The following is a 6,186-nucleotide window of genomic DNA, read 5'->3' as shown; positions in this document are numbered from 1 at the left end:
CTCCACTATAATATAAACCTATTACAGAAAATTTGGAAAATACCATTTTTACCCACATATCAAAGTCATTCTGTATGTACAGTTTGTAATCTGTGTCACAGAAGAGCGTATCATTGAGCGCTCCTCCATGTTATTAAATTTTCTCTGGCAACATTGATTTTAATGGCTGCTTAAGATTTCATTGCATGGATGATTTATTTAACCATACCCCTATAGGATAGCCAACTTGTTGTTTTACATTCTTTGTAATCATGAAAAAAATGCTACACTAAGCATTTCTCTTAATTAATCTTTGTCTTAGTTTGTGAAGATTGTCTAGGATAGCTTTCTAGAAGGAAAATTATAGATGATATGTCTTAAGGTTAAGATCAAAGGCTCTGGAGTCAGTTGGCCTAAGTTTGCACCCCATCTAAACTCTTTCTTAGGGGGGGCAACTCACTTTCTTTTTCTTTTTCTTTAAAGATCACTTTATCCTTCTAAGACCAAGAGAATAATACCTCTTATCTCACAGGGTTCTTGTGAATGTAGAGTGTTTTTCAAAGAACCTGTCACAAAATAAGAGCTTACTATGTGTTAGCTGGTTTTATTCTTATAAATGAAATCACATAGGGACCTTGGTGGCTCAGTGATTGAGTGTCTGCCTTTGGCTCAGGGCATGATCCTGGGGTCCTGGGATCGAGTCTCACATCGGGCTCCCCATAGGGAGCCTTCCTCTTCCTCTACCTATGTCTTTGCCTCTCTTTGTATGTCTTTCTTGAATAAATAAATAAAATATTTTTTAAAAGAATCATATATTTAATCACAAACATATACACAAACAACTGGTCTGTTTCTGGGCTACTGACTCAGCCCTTTTGTTCTCTCTATTCTTACATCAACTGCACGTTGTGGCCCATTATTTATATTCATAAAGGGTGTAAGGTAAAACACAGAGTCAATTCCTTTTCCTTTCTCTCCTTTTTTTGAATTTTCCTTGCTATTCTTGTCTGATTTTTATTACAGATGAACAGTAGAATCATTTTATCAAGTAACAAAAGATTCCATTAGAGTTGCGATTGAATGTTGTAAAAGCAAGAAATTAATTTGGTGAGAATTGACATCTTTATGAGATTCTTTTTTTTTTCTTTTTTTTTTTTTTAAGAACATGGCTTGTCGCTTCATTTTTTTTCCTGTCTTTCATTGTATCTCTCGGCAAAACTTTGTAATTTTTTATAGGTTCCGCACATTTCTAAGGTTCCGGTTAAGTATTTTATGCAACGTTATTATTACCATTTTTTTTTTATTATTACCATTTTGAATGGGGAAAAAACTAATCACAGTATTGAAGGCTTATTATGTGCAGGGTAGGTTCTCAATGCTTTACTATTTTAACTAATTTAAACTTAACTAATCCTCCTAACAGCTTTATGAGATAAGAACTACTATTTACATTCCCATTTTATAGATGAGGAATATGAGGCCAGAGAGGTTATGTTTATGTAGTTAATAAATGGATGAGCAGAACTTTAACCTCTTTCCATCTGGCTCCACAGTCCATAATCTTTTTTTAAAATTATTATTATTTTTTAAGATTTTTATTTATTTGACAGAGAGAGAGAGAAAGCACAGGTAGGGAGAGTGACAGGCAGAGGGAGAGGCAGAAGCAGGTTCCCCTCAGAGGAGAAAGCCCAATGCAGGCCTCCATGTGGGGGTTTATCCCAGGACCCTGGGGTCATGACCTGAGTTGAAGGCAGATACTTAACTGACTGAGCCACGCAGGCACCCCATAGTCCGTGATCTTAGTTATCATGTTATTGGGATGCTTTTACTATTTATTTCTTCTGTCTGGTTATTCTCAGCATTTAAAAGGCTACAGATTTGTACTATATTTGTGTTGTACCAAGTGACTTTTCTGAATTCCATTATTTATTCTCATCATTTTAAAATTGATTTTCATGGATTCTCTATGTATACACTTATATCATCTGCAAACAGTGAGTAATTTGTCTCTTTCCAAAAGTTACAATCCCTTTTTAAGATTTCCAGCCTATTGTATTTGATTTTTCAGAATAATATTATATAACACAGTGATGAGACTAGACATACTTGTTTTTACATAAATTGTTGATATGTACATGTGTTTATATATGAAGAATATTAATACTATTAAGAGTGTAGGTTTTTTTAAAGATTTTATTTATTTATTCATGAGAGACAGAGACATAGGCAGAAGGAGAAGCAGGCTCTCTGCAGGAAGCCCCACATGGGACTCGATCCCTAGGCCCCAGGATCACACCCTGAGCCAAAGGCAGATGCTCAACGGCTCAACTGCTGAGCCACTGAGCCCCCCCAGGAATCCCTACTAGGAGTGTTTATAGCAAACAGAATTGACTTGCCATGTTCTCTTTGGTGACTGTTAAAAATGATGAAATGTTTTTATTGTTTGATTTATTTTCGACCTTTTATGTAAGTAAATTTCCTAATACTTAATCTTGTCTTAAGTCCCAAGATTAAACCCTAATTGGTTTCAGTATATAATTATTATATTAGTATACTGCTGGCTTTTACGTGTTAATCTTTAAATATTTTAGGATTTTTACTTTTATATTTGTGAGATTGGTCTGTAGGGTTTTTTTGGGGGAAGGGGAATGCTATTTCTGACAGGTTTTGGTATTGAATATACTCTGGCTTCGTAAACAAATTGGGTAGTTTTCCATCTTTTCCTATGTTCCAGAACAGTTTCTACTTTCTATTCATTTTGACAGATAAACACTGTATAATAGAGCTGACAAGGAAGAGAATGCAAATCGGCACAGATTATTTTGCCTCAGTAACTCTGCCACTTTTGTAGCTGCAAGACAGCCTTTATTGTCCAGAAGCAATTTGGAGCAGTAGGAGGGTCAAACGGGCCATTATTTTGGTGGTGAAGATAGTAGCTGGCTGGGCAGGCACAGAGGTGAGTGAAGGGGTGCTGGGGAGGAAGGCAAGTGCTGAGGGAGGAGCGAGAACCAGAGATGAAGGGAGTGTTTACAATGGGCTGGAGGTGTCTCAACAAGGTCACAAAAACAGGATCAGGTAAAAGAATTGGGCCTGGAGGTGAGGAATGTGAGGGGTGTGTGTGTGTGTGTGTGTGTGTGTGTGTGTGTGTGTGTGCAGGGGCCAGGGGAGAATTATCTGTGGGAGGATACTCTTTCCTTTCCAGAAAAGTTTCCAATGCTCTGCCTGCTGGTCACTGGCTCCTGTTGGAGAAAGTAACATAATTTCTCACCCAGGGTATTTGTCCCTCTGTCCTACTACCTCCCTACCTTTTCATCTCAGCAAAGGCTTGCATCCATTAGACCTCCCATAGGCGACTTATATGCTTCTGTGTATGAGAGTTCAGCATGGAGGGCAGAGAAGAGGGAGGCAGAACAGAAGACAGACTTTATCAACTCTTGACTTTATGCTTAGGGCCAAGTCCTTCACAAGGTGCTCTATTTCTTTTTCACTCCATTTCTGCTTCTCTCTGGCTCATATAAGCAGATCCATGGTATCTGCTGTTTTTTTTAAGTCACAGGAAAATGCTGTAGGAAAGGCAGGGAGCAATGTGGTACACAATTATTGGGAACTGGCATCATGCTTGCCATAGAGCTGAGGCCATTTTGAATGAAAAAACAAAGACATCACAGACAAATGACATTCAGCCCATGTGGAATTATTTTAAGACCAGTCAGAAATTCCAGGCTCTTTTTTGCACAAGTTTCTTTTGAAAATCATTTTAATCAATGGCAAAACTGACATTACTGTTTCATAGATTTTCCTCTCTGCCTCTTACCCATGGATGGGTTAGTTAACAATCAACCGAACAGCCACCAGCTTGACATCAGGAGGAAGATGCCTGGAGCACAGATGGACCACAACCCAGATAATTAGCTTCTGAAGAAGAAACAACATCCAATAAGTCTTCTCTGAATGTAGAGTTTGGTTGGACACAGATGGGGCAGAGAACAAGCAGACCTCCTCAAAACTCTTTTTTACCACTTAAAATGTTGGTTAGAGCACTGACCCATTTCCTGTAGACAACTACCTACACATAAGACCTGCAGGGAGGAATCCAAATAAATGTTGTTGACACTCCACCTAAAGGAAAGTCAGCATAACTCCCTACTCCTTAAGTGTGGGACACAAATGGTGACTTCCTTCCAATGAGCATAGGATGGAAGGGGGTGGGGAGAGTGTAATCTTATAATGGAGAAGCCTAATAAACACTACATTTGCCAGGTGAGAAATGTCAACATCAATAGTCTTAAATTATGTTGATACTATATGTTGATGTTATGAAAATGACATTTTACCTCTGTTATCTTCCTCCCCAAAACCATAATCCCGGTCAATCATGAGAAAACAAGCAGACAAATTTGAACAGATGGGCATTCTATAGTATGCCTGACCAGTACTTCTCAAAATTAGCAAGGCCATGAAAAACAAGGAACGACTGAGAAACTGAATACCCCAGAGGAGCCTAGGAGACATGGCAACTATATGTAATATGGTATCCTGGATAGGATCTTGGAACAGGAAGAGGACAGTAGGTAATTAATAAGGAATTCTGAATAAACTATAGACTTTAATTAATAATAATGTATCAATATTGGCTCATGAATTGTAATAAATGTACCATACATGCTAAGATGTTAATAACAGGGTAGCCCTGGTGGCTCAGCAGTTTACCGCGGTCAGCCCAGGGCATGATCCTGGAGACCTCGGATCGAGTCCCACGTCGGGCTCCCTGCACGGAGCCTGCTTCCCTCTGCCTGTGTCTCTGCCTCTCTGTGTCTCTCATGAATAAATACATAAAATCTTAAAAAAAAAAAAAAAGATGTTAATAACAGAGAAACCTGTGGGGAGGCAGATGGAAACTCCGCATTCTACCTGCAGTTTTTCTGTAAATCTAAAACTGTTTTAAGAAATAAAGTCTAGTAATAATAGTTGTTGTTGTAGTAATATCTGCAAAAATCAACTGAAGATTAAGATGAGACAACCCCATTAGGCTTCATAAGCATTTTCTTCGTTGTTTGGCTTTTTGGACTTTCATCCTTCTGGAGCTCTTACATTGCACCCAGGGCTCTTATCCTATCCACACCGTTTCCGTGTTTCCAAGGACCTTGTCCCTGACTGGCCCGGATGATCTCATTCAGTCTAGGTCACTCTTTACTTCGAGGTCGCTACCTCTCTTCTGGCCATTTCCAAATCTCATCAGGTCATAACACTGTTCATCCAACTCTCTATTACACAGCGCCCCCTAGGCGTCCAATTAATTCAGCATTTGCAAGCCGAACTGATTGTCCCTTAACCCACTTTTCTTTCTTGTTTCACTCACAGAGAGGCCAGAACCGAGACTCCTCTTTCTTGTGGCTCCCTGCCTAGCAGCCCCTCAGTTCTGTCAATGCCGCTTTCTTCGGGCCTTCTGTAATGTGTTCTCTTTCGATCCCCGCTGCCAGGCCCTCAACACCTCTGGGCTGCCTGCTTCCAGGTATTCCCTTTCTCTCCGTGTTTTTCCTTGCTTCATTCCTCTCCTTCCGTTCCACGCCTCTACAAGAATGTAGATATGTTTTCCCAGCCCTCCTCCAGGCAGTTCATGACTCCTCACCATGAGTGTTGTGTGTGCGCGCGCGCGCGTGTGTACCTTTTGTGTCTGAGATATAGAACCTGAGGAATTAGTGGCTTAGTTGTCATAATCTATTTGTAAATACACTAAGGTCCATACAAAGCCCATTTTAAGAGCAGCAGCCATTAACTCAGTTCTCTCAGTTTAGACGGACCCGAGCAGTGACACAAGAACCATCTCTGAATTAGGTAACAGGAAAAGCCGACATAAGATGGCTGCAGAACTCAACCAAAATAAGACTTGAAAAATGAAGGTGTGAAAAGTTACGAAGCAAACTTCCCAAAGTGTAAGGAAAGGGGTAGACCTAAAAGACGCTATCTAAGGCCATGTTGCGTGAGGTGCAATAAGGAAACCACCGGTCTCACTCGAGCCAGCCAGGAGTCGAACCTGGAATCTTCTGATCCGTAGTCAGACGCGTTATCCATTGCGCCACTGGCCCGGAGACAATTGCTCTCGGCTCAGTGATGATAGTTCAAGCTTATGCTGCAGGGTTTCATGGGACGCGTAGTCCCCCAACGGAGTTCTACGAACACAGGCGCATCATGGGAGATTGAAGTTCG

The 6,186-nt window shown here is 40.3% G+C and overlaps 1 non-coding gene across 1 annotated transcript; it reads right to left on the bottom strand.

The window, feature by feature from the left end:
* Positions 1–5,992: 5,992 nt before the first annotated feature.
* On the bottom strand, positions 5,993–6,065 carry TRNAR-ACG. Its single transcript has one exon. It is a non-coding gene; the product is annotated as a tRNA-Arg (tRNA).
* Between the last annotated feature and the right edge of the window lie 121 nt (positions 6,066–6,186).

Source organism: Canis lupus, chromosome 8 (assembly GCF_011100685.1).
Source record: "Canis lupus familiaris isolate Mischka breed German Shepherd chromosome 8, alternate assembly UU_Cfam_GSD_1.0, whole genome shotgun sequence".
NCBI lineage: Eukaryota > Metazoa > Chordata > Mammalia > Carnivora > Canidae > Canis > Canis lupus.
This window is presented reverse-complemented; position numbering and strand designations above follow the sequence as displayed.